The 21,969-nt window shown below is 45.3% G+C and overlaps 1 long non-coding RNA gene across 1 annotated transcript in view; it reads right to left on the bottom strand.

The window, feature by feature from the left end:
- The window catches only part of LOC134101940 (uncharacterized), a 36,541-nt gene extending 15,001 nt beyond the window's left edge, over nt 1-21,540 (bottom strand). Inside the window, exon 1 of the long non-coding RNA XR_009941467.1 lies at nt 21,365-21,540. This is a non-coding gene — a long non-coding RNA (uncharacterized LOC134101940). The remainder of the gene's footprint in view (nt 1-21,364) is intronic.
- Nucleotides 21,541-21,969: the final 429 nt, after the last annotated feature.

The following is a 21,969-nucleotide window of genomic DNA, read 5'->3' as shown; positions in this document are numbered from 1 at the left end:
TGTGATACCCAGCCAGAGTAATGTGCACGCTGGTGAGGGGAGGGGGGCGGAGGCTTCTGGCTCCCTCCGGCTCACACTACTCCGAGCACCTCCTCCCGCTCCTGAGGTGAGGAACCCTGGGAGCCCTCGGAGGCAGCACAGCCAGTGGCTAATACTGCAGATCATCGTACACACACAACAGGCTTTGTTGCACCAGCCCATGTTCTTTGTTTAATCTAGTGTCTAGTATGCATCTAGAGTGCATTCATCACTCTGGCTCATTTAGAGAGAAAGTGTAATTACAAGATGACAAACAAAAATGGTCTGTGATTGAGTAATGCTCTATAGACTCAAGGCTATAAAAAAAATCCTTCAGATATCATAGTAGGGGTATAGTACAGTGTTCTCAACAAATCATCTGAGCAGAAATCTATCACCTGTACAATAAAACATGACAATCTTCGTTCGGCTTACAGCTGCCACTGTGTGTGTGCATACACGTGATGATGTAGGCGTGTGATGTAAATTGCCACTGTTGTGTTTCATTCAGTCATCAAAATATTCTCTAACCACAAAAATTATTCCACTGCTGACAGGTATACTGTTGCTAGTCACAGGTGTGAGTGTTGGCAGCGGTGAGCTGGCTGACTGGCTGTAGTTCTCTGGGTCACGGTGAGCGAGCGACCGAGTGGAGTGATAAACCTGCAGCACACCGACACCTGAGAGGCTGCTCACCTGGGCAGGAGCCGAAGGCGTGCCATTACACATTAATGCTGCTGCAGGAGATTAAGCCCCAGCTATCAGTCAGGCCTGAGGCCTGAGGCCCTCAGCCAAGCACCACAGCCAACAGTCGTAAATAGCTCTGCGGAGATCACTGCACTGCGGCTTAAAGTTCCTGTAAACCAAACATTAATGTGTGTTTTCACTTTGTCACGTCATAGAAGAGAGTACCATTAATCATTCAGAAAAATATGAATTAATAAAAACACTGACAACTGACAGTTGTAACTAAGTTAGACTAGGCTTCAAAACAGGGGGCGCCGTGGCACAATTGGTTAAAGCGCCCGTACCATATTCGGGTGCACGTGCCCGCGGGGACCCGAGTTTGAGTCCGGCCCAAGTCTTTTCCCGATCTCACCCCATCGCTCTCCTACTTACTTCCTGTCACTCTCTCCACTGTCATGTCAAATTAAAGGCATAACCCCCCCACACACAAAAAAAACCCTTGGCTTCAAATCATAAACATTTGAGGGGTATATTCTGCTGTCGAACTGGGCACTGGACACTCACACATTCCCACCACATATTTGTGCCAACTGTTCACTAAGCCAGCTGATCCTAATTAGCACAACTCTTAAGCCAGTAAATCAGCTAATTAGTGAGATCACCTGTGTTAAGTGTACAGGCAGAAAGAATATATGGCACTTTAACTTTTTGGAGTTTGCCCACCTGGGAAATCACTGCATCATCAAAACACCCTTAAATGACACTGAAAATGATGACCTATTTAATAGTCTAACAGTTTACACTTTATACATGTTTTCCAGAGTAGATTTCTCACCTATCAAAAATCAAAACAAATCTCCCATTTTCAGGGAATTTAACAATATCTAGACCACACACCCTCCATAAGATCATGTAGCCTCTCTATTGTAGCCTTCTCATCATATGTCGTCATAGTGTCAGTGAGTTCACCTGAAGAAGGTCTATGACCGAAACGTTGTAAATAAATATGCATGCGTAATGGACAGAGTGCGGGATTTTCTTTCACAAGTTTAACTGGGTAACCTATTCCGACGCACCTGTCCCTACAAAAGAGGTGTGCAAAAGCGTTTTGTAAACTGTCATAGTGTCAGTGTCAATACGGGAGTTGTAGGAGATTCCCTAAAAATGTTGACATGCTAGACTTTTGTTCATGGAGTTGTGGAACATTGCAGACAATAACTTGCTGGTCATCCAATGTCACATTACAAAACACTATCCTCCTTTGGCGCCACTCCCGACTTTTCATATTCTGAAAAATTGTCAGCTACGACAAAACTGTGGCACAATCGGGCTGAAATCGTGTAATCTACATAGGCCATACCCCTCAGTCCTGGACTAAAAGAGAATCTCAGATAACACAGAGAACCGTTTAGTCTTGGACTAGTCTCCATGTAAGGGAAACTGGCCCTCAGAGTTGCTGTTAGTTAAGCTCTATTTTCATGCTTAAGGTATTCAAAATATGGGTCTTCAAAAAAAGCAGACGTGATTATGAGCTCTGAAATTTGCTCTGGGATTGGGGACTCCTCTGTGTGCGTCATGATGTTTCAGCTGAGCAGCCTTGCCCTGTTGGCCTTCTGCTCCCTGACGGCGCGTGTGGGGGATCCGGGCTTCGCTTTCCCTTGGCAAGGTGAGCCATTCCACACGGTGCTCCTACCATTTTGGGACAGGCGCTGTGGCACACTGGCCTACTGCCAAAGGCCTCACGCTTCGCTTGAGTAGCAGCAGCAGCGGCGGCGGCAGCGGCGGTGGGGCCCAGCTGACGTCAGCAATACTCCGATGAGCTCAGGATCTTGTCAGCTGCCCAGCGCCAGGCCTCAAACAGGCCCACCACTCCACCGCAGGCCAAGCTCTCCCAGCATGCCTCTCGTGCCACTGGCATCAATCAGGAGAGGATTAGCTTAGCTACCTTGGCGAGGGGGGTTGTAGGAGAAAGGAGAAAGGTTGCCGTGGCAGCAAAGAAGCAGAGAGCATGGGGGTGTGATCCAAGTCACATGTAGCCCCCTTTCATCCTGCTTGTAATGGGCTCGAGCTGTAGGCACATGTGTGAGGTATGATTCATTATAGGATTACATAGAATAACATCCTCTTCCTACATTATGATATCCATACAACGGCACATTAGCCTCCTAAGGGCTCGTAGGATTATTATGGCTCAAATGCTTGCAGTGATATTGGGAATGTGCATGAAGACCAACAAGCACATGCAGAGGCAGCTCACTGCACTGTGGGGAGGTGCATTTCTAGGCAATAGATTCCAACATCACTTCAGCACTGAATTATTAAACACAAACATACACACACACACACACACACACACACACACACACACACACACACTTGCAGCTACATATGAAATGGTCCATACTGTTCCACTGAGACAAAGGCCTCAGAGAGATGCCTTGACTTGGGGCAAAATCTTTTAAGCAGAGCTTCATCTGTAGAAAGAAAGCATGGGGTGGGGGTGGGTGGGTGGGGGGGTGCAAGACAAATCCACCACAAACCACTTGTAGCGAACACGTCAATACCGCCTCCCCAGCACAGAGTTTCAGCCGCATTAAATGAATGAAAGAGTGAAAGGAATCTACCATTGTCTCGGTGCTAGCATTCCCCCCCCCCCCCTCCTCTTTCCTACACGCTGCTTGTAGTAAGGTTTAGTTCGCCAGCGCAGGAGGGAGGATCAGGTGTTGCTCTACACTGCAGCGCGGCTTTGACGAGCGTGGAAGGAAAGTCCAGCGCTGCGCTCTGGTGATGCACCGGTGTGGGTTTCACCACCCACACCTGGCTTCCATCCAGAGAGACGGAGCAGAGAGGGAGACACACAAACCAAGGGGTGCAGAGAGAGGGGTGCTTCGGATGGACCCTTTCTCTCCGTTGGCAGGAGCAACCATTCAGCAGACAAGTACCATTTCTGGAGTCCAGATTTTTCAACAGCCATGAATAAATCAATCATGATGAGAGTGATGCAGGATGGAAATACCTAAAGTACACTTTCTGCAAACTAATTATCCATTTCATCAAAGTGAATGAGGACGCATCTTTGCACACAAAGGACAAGCATAATATGGATATTCAAACAAATATACCCTATTCTGTATCACAAAGCTGTACCAAAATGATCTCTTTCCATGACACTATAGTTTATATTATGAGTCTATATTACAGTATGTCTCGGCAAGTCCATATACATTGCAGTGAGCAGCACAACGTCTTTCATAGACAGGTCTTCAGGATCAGCAGCTCTATTATATCAAGGATGATTGGACTAGGCCACAGTCTAAATATGGTTAAGTCTGTGAGTCTAACCAGACATGCTTGAAGCAGAACAGTGTCCATGTGGTTATGCCCATGGGCAGTGTCTTGGAAAGCAGCTGGAGGAAGTCACTGGGTGTCCCACACAGACGATAGTCCAAAGGCCAGCTGTCAGCTTTCATGATTCACGGAGGGATTTGTCTTTGTTTTCCCCCAAAAATGTGATTACCAGAGGCAGATGTTGAATAGAGGGAAGACTCAAAATAATAAGAGGAAAGGCCCTCATATAAAACCAGTAGAGTCATATTCAAATATACACCCAAGTTCCTCTTTACGGAGATTAATCATTGATGAGGTCTTCTGGCAGATGTCCAAAGTGTCTGCTGCAGTCAGTATTCTTGGCGTTATTCTGCGTGATAGAGGAACTAGATAGTATATGTCATAATGCTGGTGATGCCGGCTGGGCAGACAAAGGAGTCAAAAAGGGGAAGAGAGAAAGGAAGACAGCCGTATGAATATGAACAAGAGCAGGGGGACACTTTAAATAGGCGATTTTCACCTGGCCACTCTCCTCTCTGGTACCTTAACATCATGGATGTGGCTGGTTGTGACGTACAGTAGTTGCTGTCGGAGCCTCTGGGCTATTTGGATATCAATAAGCCTCTCCATGTTCCTGCATGTGCATGTTCTTTTGTCAGCGGGACCATTTCTTACCTCACAACAACAACATACATGAAAATAACTATACGCTGACCATGCAACAGGGCACAGGCCTACCTCAGTTGTAAGCCATCCAATGAGACTGCCTTTCAAATTGACACACATCATGGGGCCATAAAACTGACTATTTTTACATCTTCTAAAAGCAGCTTGGAGAGTTCCAAGAGGTGACCTTGCTTACTGGTGTCAGTGGGGAACTGACTTAGCTCCTTTTGTACTGATGGGTGCTCTAGTGATTCATGATAATCCATTAGGAATTCATTAGGAGGTGGTCCTGGCTCATAATGACTGGGTCGCATACATATCAACAATGGCAGACTTAAGCATCCCATTACGCAAAAGACGTCCCGCTGACCAGGGTGAATGGGGTCTTTTTTTCTGCGGGTAACACTTTCACACCACAAAGAGAACTGAACTAATAATGGGCCTTTCTCTGAGCCAATCGTGATTGTACACTACTAAGACCACTTTAGTGAAACAGCAGCAGTCCTTCGGACGGAAGGGGGCAGAGAAAGGAAGTGGAAAAAGGAAGGAGAAAGAGGCCCAAACAAGCCAACAAAAGGAAACAAGGAACAGTGAGCTGTACCAAGGATGCAGGTGTTGTGACTGGAAGTCGAAAAACAGGACACAAAAAAATGATGAAAACCATTGTTTCCAATAAATGATTAAATAATAACACGGCTCCCACAACAGCGATCACAGTGTCCACAGCAGGGCAGAGAGAACCGAGGGACCTGCATCACATCCAGCACGGTCACCTCCCTCACTCAGTCACTCAGACATACTGGAGAACGCAAATGAACGAATCCATATTAAAACTACTGAACAATGTATCCATATCACAACGGCTTTTGCGGTTAAAGGTTTTTTGCAGCCGGGCCGCCCAGGTTAAAGTTAAATGTCAGCAGCTGACAATGATACCGTTAGCAGTCAGATGTACAGATAACACAATTTACATCCTGAGGAGGATGACCTCATGCCTGTCCTCAGGCCATTAGGGTCCTTCAGTCCATAAGAGGTATGGTTGTGGAAACATGGTTTCATAAAAACCTCTCAGACAAGCAGTGATTCACTTTATTTTGTCTCCAGGAGAAATCAAAACAAAACTTCAATGGTAGTCATTTGACAGTTATGGGGCGAGTTAATGATAACAATACTTGGCAAAAAAAAATAAGTTATCTAATTTGCAATGCAAATTTCTTAACTGCCAGTGTCTACACTTGAACTCCCAGCAGACATGAGACACAGGTTACAACAGATAGCTGGAATTCCTATGGAAACTTTTTTATCTGGAAAGCACCACCTTGGTAAATTATCTGTCAACATTAAAGACAAAAAACAGAACCGTTACCAAGAAATAGGCAGGACAAAACATGAGAAACGTACTGCAAAGCACCAGCAGACACCCACAACAGCTATTCACGACCGGCTAATTTGCATGAATGCAAAGACAGTTGACCTTCTGAACAGTGCCTAAAGAGCTAGCCCCCCTCACACTCTCTAAGCAGTGCGATTACAATTACTCACAGGTAACCGCATATGAAAACACAAAGATTGAGCATGCAAAAAAAGTGTGTGGGTGAGAGCTTTGTCACCTGGCCAAAGCACTGACAAACGTTCCAATTGCAGGAAACAAACACCTTCAAAGAACTTCTGGGAACCAGTTTCATTTGAAAATGAAGCGCAGTTAGACACAGGGGCCATTTAGGATCAAAACATATGTCTTAGCAAAAGTTTTAGCCCACAGAGAGTTGATTAGCTTACGCCTAAGCTGTACTGCCACTTATGTCACTACCATTCCTTCCCCTGTTCTCTCCCTGGCCCCTATCTCACCTAGGTGGCTCATAATTAGTCTGTGACGGGATCCATTACATCACTCATTGAACTTGACTTGTTTACCTTCTGCCACCTCACTTCTGGTTAGTGGGTTTCTACATGTTATTTTCTCACAATATATTGTTTCTGGCGTAGTTAGTAAATATATTTGAAAATCATTTAAACATTGTTGCAATCTGTTTATTTACATGTAAAACGGTGTCAATTTTTTGGAATTTAGGTTGTCGTTTTCTCTAGTGTTAAACATCAATTAACAAATCTGAAAAGACCTTTCAATTCACATCATGTGCCTTACCCTGACAGAAGCAGAGAGCGATATGATAAGGGCTTTGAAATGGTACAGAGCTGGCGCAGCTTGTGTGCTATCTGCTTGCTTGATATCGCTCAGCCACCAGCAGGATGCTCTGTAGCAGAGCGTTGCGTGTGTGTGTGTGTGTGCATGCATATGAACTCCATGAACTCACTCAGCCCAAGGCTTGCCTCCATCCCCCCACCCAACCCCCCTCTACTCCTTCAGCTGTGAAGCAGTCAAAGGCCCTCCACTCTACCCCTCCCCCGCCTGCCCACCACACACCCCAGCCCACCCACCCCCCGGGCCTCATCCCCATCTCAGCTGACTCCTCTTGTCTGTTATGGGTATGAATGTGAGCGCTTCCTGTCTGTGTGTTCACTGCTAAACCCACCTCAGCAGGGTGCTCGCCGCTGGCCTGTAGAAACAACTCTGCAAGAGCAACACCACTACAAAAGCAGAGCTTTGCTCTTGGGGGCCACAAAACTGCTACAGTAAGTCCCTCCGCCCACCCCACCCCCCCTTGGATTCCATTCCACTGAACTGACGGACAGGATGGTGGAATAGGAGATTGCGTGAGTGGTGGAAGAAAAGAACTCTAAAGATCAAGAACAACAAAAGAAGGGTATTTGCAGCAGATGTGGCATAGAGCTCCCTCTGCTTCTTTGAGAAACCGAGGAGGTCTGTGAGATAAGTGGGCAGTGGGCTCTGCGAGGGGAGTCTCACTGGGCAGGGCGGGTATTGTCAAGCGAGGGCTCTTTGCCGTACAGGATTACAGCACGGGCATAGATCGTTTGCAGCCGGCACGGCGCGCAGCGAGCCCCTGGTAGCCGTCTGCTCTTTTTATCAAGCCAGCTGATCAAACGACTCCGGTTACTCACGGTTACCCGGTGGCAAGGTTACTAGGAGACAGCGCCCCCCTCTCCCCCCTCCACCAGCCCCAGGAGACATGGCACAAGACATGACGGAGGAAGTTCTCCTGCACTCACACAGCAGTCCCCCACAGACACGACCAGACAGCAGCAGACACCGGAGCCCGCGCTCAGGAGACGGGCTCTGCCGCAGATACAGAGTGCACCCCTGTCCCAATTAGGGCCCAGATCACTCATTGCGATAAGCGCGCGTGCAGTGCACTCATAGCCCATATCCTAGCCTGTGCCTTTCAACGGTCAAATGGCACTTGCACAGTCAGTGCACGGATTTAGAGTGCTGCTTCCAGTCTAAAACAGAATCAGAGGACCTTTGCAGGCCAATGCCTCCCTTGCAAATACTACAGCCTATAACATTTCCCCTAAGATGATTGAATCACCAGAGAGACATGTGTTCTTTGCCTGCCAATTTTTTTTTTTTCAAATGCAAAAGCTGAATTTTGTCCTGGTCTGTGTGACTGCATATTAACATAGCATGAGCAAAAATAGGAAGATATATCCACAAACATCACATGAGCAGCGAGGACAGATCGGCTTTGTCTGATTTTCATTACAAGACATGATGAAGAGATACCATGCTCCCCAATCAAATTAACCCATCCGACAATGCCATAGTCCTGCAATTTTTCAACCATCAAAGGCCGCGACAAACAATCTCCCTGGCTGCCGTCCGTGAAATTCGCTGCCCCTTTGCTCAATATTCAACGTTTTTGCTTCCCACTGTAAAATCTAATGGTTGCTGATTCTAACGATTCTAGTCTTATGCGTAACATATGCTTGCTTTAACCAGATTACATTCTTCACTTGCTCAAACAGCCCACATTAGTATGTAAAATGGGATGTATTTGTTACACCTTCTTTATCGGCCATCATTATTGTGAACATCCCGCAGAATTTGTCCCCACCAAAAAGTGCATACTTTACTTATCATCCATTGAGGCTATCTTGGTTTGCAGCTTGCTTATCTGTGTTGATGCTTGTAACCTGTTTACAGACTAGTGGACTGCTGTAAAAACTTTAGTTGTAGCCGAGTTGCTGATGAGAACTAATCAGCAGTTTTATCAACTTGTCGATAAGCATCTGTTACACATCACAGAAAATTCTCATCCAATCAGTGTTGACTGACAGGTCATATCAAATGTAAGGCTCCACTGGCCATGGCTATCAAGCCACCATCTGGTTTGCTCTTGTGAATGTAGAACTCACTCACTGATGCCTTCAGCTTTTAAAATGTTCATTCAGTAGCGCCTTAGGTGCTCCACAAAAACAATAATGCAGAGCATAACTGAACATTTTAGAATTAAAACCTTAACTCAGGCTGGTTGCATTAGGGCATCACCAAAGGTTTCAACAAGAACAAAGTTCTCTGTGTTTCTCTAAACACCAAACTGGACAGCTTTTGTTTCGGACGAAGACAAGTTCAAAACAAACCTAGCCAGAGAGCAGACCCATTATCCTGTGTGAGCCATGTCCTGAGAGAAATGAGTGATGGAAACGTGTGTGTGTGTGTGGGGAGAGGAAGTGGCAGCCGTCTGACAGCATCCCTGTGACATGACTCTGCAGCTGGCTGAGCTGGCCTTTCCCTAGTGTAAAGCAATCCAGACGCGCACACTGTTTAACCACAACCACCACCCCCCCCACACACACACACACTCACTCACCCCGACCCCCCACACACACCCCCACCGTCCATCACACTGACACAGCAGAAGCAGTCAAGCCCACAGCCGCCGAAATAGACACCGATTGAGAGAGAGAGAGAGAGAGAGAGAGAGAGAGTGAGAGTGCAAGAGAGAGAGAGAGAGAGAGAGAGAGAGACACTGTATAAATAGGGTAACTATGAGTATGTGTGTGGGATTGGATGAATAGGCTGTGTGTGCAAGCGAGTGAGAGAGACGGAGAGAGAGAAGGATGGAGATAGAGGAGAGGAGAGAGAGACACAGAAGGAAAAGGAGAGAGAGGAGGGGTTGTATAAATAGCGTGCACGGTGGAGAAAACTCCTGGGCACCAATTTTCATCTTAGGGCCGCCTGCCGTATTGAGACCATAAAGCACCCACTGTTTCCGAAGGGGGTGGGGGGCGTAAACAGGGGTGGAGGAGAGGAAGGGTCTTGAATCTTCCTAGTAGCCGATCCTTATATTTACCGTAATTTCCCATGTATCAGCCGCATTGTTTGCAAAATCAATGTATTATACGCGACTGATAGTTGGGAAATTACGGTAGAATCAATGTTAAGAATATCAACAGTATTAGAATCAGCGTACCTTAAGTTAACAGACGCTTGATACTGCAAATTATGGCTTCATAGTGACCTGACCTGAGGGTTAAATAGTCTACGGCCGAAAGAATGAATTACTTAACTGTGAGCACATCGTCCAGCGGGCACTATATTACTGGAGAGATGCGGTCACTATACTAAAATTATTGTTTCGCTACTATATTAAGGGAAGAATTCATGACGCCATCAGTGATATTGAATATTGTGTGATCAGTTACACCACAGGCAATCCTAGACTCTCCAGTCTCCACACACATGTATTTTGTTAATAATTTATAGTATTTTATGATCTGCATAATTACTAATAGCAAAACATATTCAGTGATTTGATTACATGACATTGTTTTTTAAATGATTACACTTGTTAATGTCACTACATTGGTGGTATGTAGGTCTAATTGAGTGCCTGTCACTTTACTAAGGATGTGAAAGTAACTCCATTTCCTACGATTTTAGGCCGGGAAAAACAGTTGTGCATAACGATATGTGGATGTAAATCATTGCGTTTTGTATGATAAAATAAATGTTCAAAAATGAACAAGAAAATCTTTCTGGGATCCATTTCTATGGACTTTGCTGAGATATGAAAGTTTGGGCCTAAATTAACTAAATTCCATAGCCTAGGTAACGCAAACCTGAAAGGTGCAAGTCAGCAAATCAGATCAACACAGGCCTACTATCATTTGTTTCCGTGCGCTCACAGCATCACTGAGCAGACATGTCTCGCTGTACTTCACATGACAGCTGCAAGTTGAAAGCTGCATATGTGAGTGTGTGTGTGAGGAGAAAAGGTGCATAAGCCATGGGAAGCGCTAAGCGCTAAAAGCATGCAAAACAACACGGTCATTCTTTCAATTATCGATACTATAAAATGATGGGGTGTGACGTTTTAACTTTCAGGGTCTGCAACACTGAAATCTCATATCCACATGTTGGTGATCTCACACAGACAGGTGACTTGTCAGGAGGGAGGGACAATTTAGTAAGGGACCATTTCACACACGCCATAAAAGAGAGGGCAGCAGTCGGAATGTAACCTCTGGTTTCCGTGGCAACAGTGCCAGGGTGTCCTGATCCCCCTCACACGCGCCGTCAATGCGTCCAATTCCATTCCCGGGGCATGGCTACAAAAGGGCGGGAACATGTCACAAGAAGGCAAGTCTCCCTGGCTTCCTAGAACTAAAACAACCACTCCTTCTCCAGGCATGGCAGGCACACGCACACGAGACCAAAATAGCTCCCCCCCTTCAATTTGAATCAATCACTTGATGATTTTAGGCTAAGTTAACTTTTTTCACATGTATTGAACCCTCTGCTCTTATTATCATTTTAAAAAGTCCCCAGTACGTCACTTTTGTGTAATCAAATAGCACTTACATCACGCCACTTTCACCCCTTTCACAACTCACCCCCTTGCTGTAACTGGACACCCCAATGGTCGGGTGCAGCAGGACGGCTCCGTGGCCCCCACAGATGAGGAACACAAACACACGAGTTGAAAGGTCAGAGCAAGCCACTCAGGCTACAGCTGTGCTTCATAAATTACGACGTAAAAGTGGACTTGGATGGCCAACACGACAGGTGCCACCGCGGAGAGGGGCTGGGGTGAGGTGGACGGAGGGCATTCGGTTCATCATTAGCTGGAAATATCATCAAACCCATTACACCCCAGTCCCCAGCACCCAGTCTCTGACTAGCGAGATTACACGAGAAGAAAATAACTCACACTCATGAGAAGCAACTTTTTTTAAAATTATTATTATTATACTCCAGACAAATTAAGTTAAGCTTGGTCTCATTTTCTTGCTTTTCATTTTCAAAATGGCTTGGGAGAACCTCTTTCTCACTCCCAGTAAAATTCACACAAACCACACACAGTTGGCACTTCACTCAGTACAAAGTCCGGATGGAATAAGGCAACAGAACCGTGCGCCTGCCAGCAAGCGTCACTCTTGCGGCAAGAGCAGATGAAGTTCTTCAGAGATGCTACCGCCAGACTCCGCCAACATGATTTCCCAACCCAGCCCAACAGTCAATGTTATCTACCGTGTGTTACCGTGTATTACACAATGCTCAGTCATTCTATTACTCAACACTGACTTTCTCCTGGAAGAGGGGGGGCGGGCGGGGTTAGTCATGAAACGCAGGCTTGTGCTTTGCTGGCACAGTGGCCGGCGCATTGTTCAAACAGACGCCAGGATTCCAGCTTGTTTACGGTAAAAGTGTGTTAAGCCTCTCTGGCACCGGGCCCTCTGGGCTGGGCCCTGGCACAGCACCGACATTTTTTCACCAGAACCCTGAATTTCAAGTCCTTGATTGTTTAGTGGGTCTTATTTACTGGAGACAGACGCTATTTATTTAAAACTTCCAAGGTCTCCTTTTTTCTCCCGCTCTCCCGCTCTCTCTCTCTCTCTCTGTTCATGGCTTCATTCCTTACTCGCTCTTCCCTGGCCATTTACAGCGTGTGCTGGGAGACCAGCCAAGGGCACGAATTAAAGCATTTAAAGTGAGAGAAGAGAGAGATACAGGAGAGAGAGAGAGAGAGAGAGAGAGCGGGAAACAAATAGGGATGAGTCAGTCTACTGGTGCTGAACTGACCAGAGACTCCAGGCTGATCTCACTACTCTTGTCAGCTGAAAACGTGGTCTCAGAACATGGAAGCTTCTAGAAGGGGAGAAGGGAAAGGCGAGGGTGTGTGCGTGTTGGGGGGGTGGGGGGTATTTTAAGACATCTGGCAGCTTGTGTGTGTACATTACAGACTTCAAATCCAGAATAGCTGACAGGGGACTGCTGCCTCCATTTCGCCCTGTGTGCTTGTGAGAGCAACATGTTCCTTCATTACATTACACATTCCTTGCATCATCCCTACTTACGCAGCAGCATCCAAAAATACAAAGTGGGGGTCATGACTACCGTACCGTAGTAGTAAATCACCAGCACTGCTGGCAAAGTGAGTCAGCAAAAGGGCTAATACTGTGTCATGGGGACCTCAATCACTCACTCAGATTAGGCACAGACTGACTGTGAACCCACTTCATCTCTGCGGTGTGGGGAGGGGTGTTGGAGGGAGAGGGAGAGGGAGAGGGAGAGACCATTTTCACAGGAAATCAGCACCAATGAGTGTTGCTGTTTCACAGTCCTCTCTTTGGGAATTCAGTGATAAAACAACATCCGTGGGAGAGGAGGGGGCCGAGGAGAGGTGGACAGAACGTGTTATCGTCTGTGTCTGGTCCTCAGCCGAAGGTCTGACATTACAGACAGGAGAGTAACATGACAATTAATGGCAAGTTTTCCCCCGCCTCCCAAGCTGAAGATTTGCCAATCGGGAATTTAGAATCAGTGTGTGTGTGTGTGTGTGTGTGTGTGTGTGTGTTTGTGTGGATGTTTTTGACCAGGACTATCTTAGGGGGGATTTTCTATTAAATTATATAATGTGATGGAATCAGGCTGGTAGATGCTTGACGTACAAAACTATAGTACACAATTCAGGCCTTTCATGGGATGTTTTGTGTCTGCTGGGCCTTCATCTGGGTGGGGATGTCAGACCTCAGCCAAAGGTTCCGCCTGTTGCCAAGTTTGGGGGCAGAGGCAAGCTTTGACATACCATATGGTTTCATTTACGCATTACATCGCAGTGCTCTGTGTGTGTATATAAAACTATTCATCTTATTTTCAGCCATCTATGTCAGCTCAGTAACTGTCTTTTGTCAGTCATCACCAGCCGCCAGAGTGGGCTATGGAAGTTGGGTAACAGGAACAGAAATAGAACCTAAAAATACAGACAGAATTCACTTGGATAATAATGGCTTAGAGCCAAGTGTCAAGATGCTTTTCTTTCCATACAAATGGCACACCATTGTTAGACAGTACATGATCAGCCTGCCCACTGGCAAAAACATTGAAAGGAAATGGAACACACAAGGGGTGGGGATGGGTTGATGAGGAGGAGAACCAGCAGGCTAACTGGGGCCAGTAAAGACGGTTTCCATCACCATGGATAGGCAAAGCCATGGAGGAATAAGGCGATCCGAAACATCCAAAACAAGATCAGAATAACAAGAAAACTCTGCTGAACTTCTACGCCGAAGGTAAGGTTAGAGCAGCTAAGATTAGGTGAGCACCACCTTGCCTGATATCCAACTATGTTTGAGCCTGGACCTTTAGGATGGAAGATATACAACTGTCCAGCGCAGGCCAACTGTCCAAGGGCCAAATCTCCAGGGTCATGAAGTTCAGACCTTTGGCACCAGAGTCATGGAACGACATGCTGGATATTATGAGAGGGAATCAGTCTCAAGTCCAGACACCTGGCGAGGATTCTGGTGTAACTGAGCAGTTAGCTTATTCACCACGAAGACTTCCTCAGTTTCATTTAAGATGCAGCTTTTGACATCACAATAAGTGTGAGTGAAGGCCTGCTGTCAGCTCTTTAAGACTTTGACACACCGCTTGTACGGTGACCCCATGCTGTGATCTCTAACAGCAGACCTTTCCTTTTGGAAGAGGCACCTGGCACAAAGAGTGCTTGTGTCTAGTCACCGGCAGGAAAGGCCAGAAGTGTTTCGGGCAGCTGCTCCTGGAGAGCTCAGGTCCCAGAGGACAGATCAGCTGTCTCAGGAGTGTGGTGTTCTCTAGATCTGAGACAATGCCCATCTGCCAGCCAAAAAAGAGCTGACTAACTAACAGGAAGTGATGTCGGTGGCGCCCAAAAGGCGGGTTTTTTAGGACCTGGGCCGAAGAGGACTCGGCTGGTGTGTAAAAGAAGGGAAAACAGGAAGGGATGGACCAGCGCGCAGTGATGTAGATGTGAACGCAACAGACTCATCAGGCTAGCGAGAGAATCACTGCAACTCTCTGCCTGCAGGGAGCACCATCATGATCATGTTTGTCAATGCCATCTGTTTGATTAGGCTAATATAAAAGGGATTTCAGTGTACTAAATTACTTTCCTGTGTTACAGGTTGCTATAATAATTTATACAAATAAATTATATCTGTATCAAGGTGACAAACCGGTTTTTCTAATGACATCATGGCCACATAATTTCCTCTTAACATAACAGTCTATGGGCTGCACTCTGTGAAAACAAAACCACGTGGTTGTATTTGTTCACTGAAAATGAATAGAGCTATTCTGATGACCTAGATAGAATGCCAAAAGAGTTAGTCTAAAGTTGATGACAGCTGGATTGAATGAGTGAGTGCCCCAACAAATTACCAGCTGGCTCATGAAAATTGACCTGACTAGATGGATGAATATACAGTGCCATATCTTTATTCACTTCTCCACACATTTGTTCACAGAGTTGTTCCAAATCAAAAGTGTCTGTGATGTCGAGAATACAGTATGTATTCTGTGATCAAAATAACTTGCAAAGACAGGGTTTCCTTTCCTCCAATATTTCAAAATATGTAGATGTAAAACATGTAAAAGAAGAAACATATAAACCAAATAGAAAATAGGTCTCTGAATAAAATCTACTATAACCCATGCCTCCATGCCTATAAAAAGACTCATGATTGGACTGCATAAGTTGGCTGGAGCATACTGATTTGTCTTGGCTCATACAAATAGTGACGTAGACGATCTAAAAACCAATAGTGAGCTCTCTCCAGCACCAACAGGAAGGGGCAAAGTGGGTAGGCAGCCGTCTTGTGTGATCTTTTTTTTTTTTTTTTCCATACAAATGATAAGAATTCCACGTGGCCGAGCAAGACTTCTACAGATCACAACAGAACGCCACCTTCACCTGCTCATGTATGGAGGAATAACATGATCTAATTTGATGTCTTTATATACATAGTTGTAAACTTGTAAACAGCGTGACAAAAACTCTGTGACATGATGTTTTTAGATATGAGAGGGTGAGAGAAAATCTTCTTTTTTTTCAATATGGCAGTGATCGGATGACAAGTTAAGGTAATGCACTGACTTCATAAACATTTTTTAAAAACAACCTTCTGTACATTTACCAAATGTCTTGTCGGTGGTTAACATTTGCTTTGACATAGCATCATGCCCCTTTCACAATAAGCTATTCTGTTGTCACCTCCTCTGATGAACATTTTTTTGCTCTCAAATTCAAGTTTGAACTCTTATCATCCATAAATGGACCCTACATTGTTTTCACTCCGGATCACTCCTTTAAGGCTAATTTGTCATGTTGTTCAATTGGGCTTATGATTTGTTTGCCAGATCAACACTTTATACCATAGTGTCTATGCAATGCCACTGCTCTTTATGAAGCTTGAGGGTACACTCACACACGTTTGCACACACACACACACACACACACACACACACACTCTTGCTTGCTTGCTCACTCACTCACTCACTCACTCACTCTCTCTCTCTCTCTCTCTCTCTCTCCCTCCCACACACACACACACACACACACACACTCTCTCTCTTAATCGTATAAAATCCATTAGAGAAATTGCTTTGCTTGACTCACATCTTTTCCTTCCGAGCATTTACCCCACTCTCATGACTAATTGAGAGAAGTCATTCTATATTTGAATTGTCAGACTGTGGGAGAACATACTCAAAGTTCCCAAGGGCAACTATAATGAGAGGGGTTTAGATCCCACTTGGTCCCGATTCTTATGGTGAAAATGCCATTTATGTGACGTCTGCCACTAAATTAAGACTGTCAACACATGAGGCATCAAACATACTGTTCATATTTAATTCAGAGACTAGTCAGAGACAAATCCATGACTACTTCAAAAACACTTAAATAAAATACTCCTGTTGCTGAGACATGTCTATACTTCGTTTTGTAGCTTGTTCATAAAAAGCCGACTGTTCTACCTCATACAACATCAGGATGGAAACCTCAGTTCAAGTGACTTTGACTTTGTTTGGGTTTGACAACAAAATGCTCCCAAATTAAAACAGGAAGTAATTACTACATATTGAATGGCAACACAGCCAAGTCTTCCTTCATACGCTTTCCTCACATAGAATTCTTTGATATGACCACCAGATAAGCCCTTAAAGCCAACTAGTACAACTACACCTACTACAAGTGTAGCAATAGCCCAATGCATTGGGCCTTGGTGATCAAGATTAATGCCTTCCTTCCACTTTATTAAAGAGAAGACCCTTGACTGTACCTCACAACAAAGACACCACTCCAAAGGCATCTGCTCTCTGTGCTGTGGCACATTGTCAGGGACGGAGTGTGAATAGCAGGTCTGAGCCCCTCCTCGTTCCACAGCCCATCTGTTCTCTGAAAACCCCCTGCCAGTTACACAAACTTGCATCCATCAAAGGGCTATCACCTATCACCGCAAGGGCCTTCCCCCCAAAAAAACAGCAAGGCAGTAAATCAGTTGCAGGCGTGCTCAATTTGCTTAACAAACCTCTGTGTGTTTACAGTGCGTGCCTGTGAACTCACATTTCCACCAATTTCTTGTTGTCATTTACACACATGCATAGAGTAAACAGATACGGTCTTCAGAAACAGACATCAATATACAAATCAAACAAAAAGAGTACTAACTAAACCTTTACAGTTTCTGAGTTTAAGAGAGAACTCATCTCATTAACAGAGAACTCATGTAAACCTGACACATAAAAACATTAAGTCTTTCTTTTTCTGAATTCACTGGAATAGAATACAGAATGTTTTGACTGAAAAATCAATTGTAGTCACCTTATAGCCTGTTGTACTGTACATAATCAACATGGTAATTGGTGTACTTCTGCCTCTGTCTGTTAGACACAACATGATCTGGCCTAAATGATTTATGGATGTTGCTCATGCATGTGTAGCGTAAGCGTATGGATAATATGATTCACCTTAGTCAGACGCCTCAACACACAACCAACAATACAGACGGCGCAGATGACGAGACTTTAAACAATGCAGCATATACAGCCTATGTCTGTGACCATTATGAATATGTGACAACATGTAAAAGTAGCATCTAATATTTCACCTAATGAAGACACAAACCTCTTAGGGCCGCAGTCAAGGCCACTGAGGGAGCTGGGAGTGGGGGTGGGGTGTGGGGAGACCAAAGGGCCACTCTAAAAGGCAGATATCAGCAATGATAGTATCGTTTTCTCCAGATGGCCAGCCATCTTCTGCTCTTTTACAACAGAGTGGGGGAGCGGGAGCAATTCAAACTTCCCTTGGGGACAAGCAGCTCTTCAGGACAGGAGGGGATGAGAGGCCACTGAGTGCGGCGTTACTCATCAAAGCAGACAGAGAGAGGCAGCGAGCCAGCACACATCCACACCGCAGCCGCTTTGGTCTGGAATGATCGGCGGCTGCCACAGTCAAGTGCAGTATGCACTTTGTTGTGTACAAATAAACTTTCCATTCTTGTGTTCATTAAAATACAGTCTAGTGATCCACCTGCTGATGCAAACTTGGCACATCATCTTTCCACCTTTAGGGACTGCTTGGCACATCGCCTTTCCAACTTTAGACTTTGGGACTGCTTGAGTGGCAACTGTGTAGCCTGGGATTACCCCTACGAACTTTCAGCAAATTTGGGATTTGCTCTGCAGGCCTGTCAAGGCCAAGAGGCCATTGAAGCCCATTTCCTATGTCCCTAAAACACAAGAACGCAAATACAATCGCTAATCCGGCATGTATGTGTATTTCTTTGGAAATGGGTAAAACATTGCATGTGAAACCTTTGTTTTCTATTGCTACACTTTCAAAACGATTTTAGTCTTAGTTACCAATTGAAATTGAATTTCATAGTTAAGGCCCTGCTGGAAATGTTAAGTCAACAAACCTTTTCCAGACCCACTCCCAATTGTACAACAGTGAAGGTCTGGGTTTTCCCATGCTAGCAACTGTGGCCAAATGGAGTTAAATGTCAACCATGAGTTGGCTATTCTGAACAGTTCTTCCCAATGACAGTGTAAAACTTTTCCCGGAGTCAGCATGCTATGAAATTGAGACGTGGTTCATGACTCCCATATTCTCCCGCCGTCCCAAAATAGCGTTCTTTGAGAGGATTCCGCTTTCTCTCTCTCTCTAGCGCTCAGTTGGGTTAAACGTATTTAACCCCAGAAACTGAAGTAGATTGTCAGTGTCAGGTTAACTGAGTAGACTCTTAATTTAAACTTCAACTCTGGGCATGAGGTATCTGCGACATCACGACATGTGAGAGCCTGGTGACAAGCATGCCCTCACAGGCCTGACATCACACATGATTACACCCACTCCTGCCTAGCACCTTCTATGGTGCCACTCAGCACTTGGAAAAAAGAGTGAGAGAGAGAGGGACAGGGACAGAGAGAGAGAGATGTGACAGAAAATAAAACCAGCAAGGGGGGGGGGGGTTGGCAAGGGTAACACACCACAGCAGGCAGCTGCAGGCGGCCCCGGTGACCCCAGCGATAAAAGGATAGGATGTGCGGTGCGCGTATGACATTAGTAGCATGTCAGGAACAAGCTTTCCGTGAGGAGCCGTGTTTAGAGCCCGCTCTGGCAACCCTTACCACAGCTGCTGCCAGGAGCGGACTGCTGCTCATCCATTCAGCAAGGGCCAGTGTGCAGGTTAAAGATAGACAGCTCTGAACCCAGTTAACCTGTAATGGGGCCCCACAACACTGCTGGGGGAAAAAACAAAACAGAGGAGGGGGCATGACCGGCATGACCATTTATCACAATGAGAGGACAAGCTCCATCATCTCTTGAGACATACATATACACAGGTAAACAAAACAAGGAATTGGCCTGTGCACAACAGCACATGTGTCACTGCCAGGATCCTGCATGGGTCAATGGACAGGACGGAGCACCAAACAGCGGGACCAGCTTTGGACCAGTTTCACACTCTCAGCATGTTATCTGGACCAATCCAGCACAAGCGACAGCGCAATCAGTTGTGCATGCAGAGACACCTGCCACAGCTGACTGGGTGTGTGCATGACAACACGTGCCTCCTGTACGATGACTAATAGCCAGGGGGTGGATTATGCAGCCGCTGCGCGGGGTCCACACGGACGCATACGATGGCCCCAAACTCTCTCGACGACCTCTGTGCCCAGTGCAACATCAGCAGCTGACAGACACCACAATCCTATTGGCGCATCCTGTCTCATCCATCACGCGGAGAGAAAACGGGAGCATAACCTGATGACCTCATTGATGACCAGACATCAACAGATAAACACACAACCCAGTGCAGCACTCGCATATAAAGAATATATAAACATTTCAGAGGTGAGGAGATGTAGGAGCTCTTCCGATGGTTGCCTAAAACTTAACGAGTGTAAACACGACTTGCTAAAACAAAAAGTCACACAAGCTCAGCACCACAACCACTGTATCTATCTAGCGGCACAGCCCCTCTGTCTGAGGTGACCGGTGTGTGTTAAAGAGAGACACGAGGGGCAAGGGGTGCACAGCATCACTATACTGACTGCCAGGTCCAGTGAGCTCTGGGCACCTCTGCAGCAGGTGACAGGGCTGGGGGGGGTAAAGGAGTTGCAGTTCAGCGCTGCAGACAGTGCTCCCCATCATCATAAATCCCTTGTAAATCTCTCAGTGAGGACACCTAATGATAGACCAGCCTTCCTCCCCTTACAAATTTATGAGCTACACCCCATAGTCAAAGAGCTGACACTGACAGCAGTCAAAGAAATAAGCAGTCTGTAAAAAACTAGTTTCCAGAGACCATTACACTTTAAGTCCCCCATCATTTTAACTCTGCAATCGACCTCGCTTTCAATTTTTTAAGAAAAGCAGGTCTGCGTTCTAATTAGGAAATGCCTCCTCGTGAGGTTTAGAATACACTACACAGCACTGGTGTACAACAGTAGGATATATAATGTTACCTCTCCACTGAATGTACATGGCCGATGAGGTTATGCTTCGACACTTAACGTTAAAGTTAGACTACCAATTCAATTTTGAGCTATACCAGGGATATCGTCATGAGTAAACACGAACACCGCAGAATATGTAGCCAATAGGACACAAGTTCTGATTTACATTTCAAAGCAACGTGAATCCTCACTAACACCTTTAACGCATCCGAACGTTAAACAGTAGGTAAAGTTGTCGCCTGATAAAGAGACAGACAGGTGAGTCAAAATGTTATGTTCGTCATACTTGGTAGTTTAACAGTATTTAAATAGAGTTATAATATATATAAAGGCAACGTTCTTAACCATACAAGTTTCTGTACCAATAACGTTAACGTTACACCTGTGGCAGCAGCAAATGCATACTTCTGTTCTACCATAGCCCACTAGCTAGCAGCTCTCTTACTAATGATACAGATTAACATGTGCAGTTGTACACTACGCCAGTTTAAATAAAACAATAATACCTAGATTACCTACCATTTCTTTCGCCATATTTTCACCTCTTGCATTCGTAGTTGTTCAGGAATCCCCGTCAGAAAGGTAAAATATCTGATGTAGTCTGAGAAACATTAGCTACCTAGCAGCTAAATCACGTCCTCTCCTCCATGTGCTCTCTCAGCATGCGTATTGTAGCACGTTTTGCATAGAGTCGGACACTTGACGTCACAAGTCTGCTGTGCTCGAACTTGAACCAGACCATGGATAGTAGTGGCCATGTGTCATGGTTTTAATGAATGACAGGCAAGTTGGACATAGTAGAAACCAAGTTGGACATACTAAAGTTTAATAAAAAGATTCATGTTTTTCCACTTTTAAATGTTCATATTTTGATTTTATATTTGGCCTAAGCTATTCAATATATGACCTATTGTCATGCCTTAGAGATTTTTCTTGAGTTCAAATGTTCTATATATTTTAATAACAGAAGAGAGATATTTCCTTAACACATGCACTGCAACTGCCTTGGTTTTTATTTGCATCACAGGCAAGTTGTTTAAGTTACTGCTCCAGACAGTAGTTAACTGAGTGAAAGTATAGATTTGGTCATGGTAAAAGTTTGACACACTAAGTGACAAAGGTAT

The sequence above is a fragment of the Sardina pilchardus genome, chromosome 2, assembly GCF_963854185.1.
Source record: "Sardina pilchardus chromosome 2, fSarPil1.1, whole genome shotgun sequence".
NCBI lineage: Eukaryota > Metazoa > Chordata > Actinopteri > Clupeiformes > Clupeidae > Sardina > Sardina pilchardus.
The sequence above is the reverse complement of the archived record's forward strand: the minus strand, read 5'-3'. Positions and strand labels throughout refer to the sequence as shown.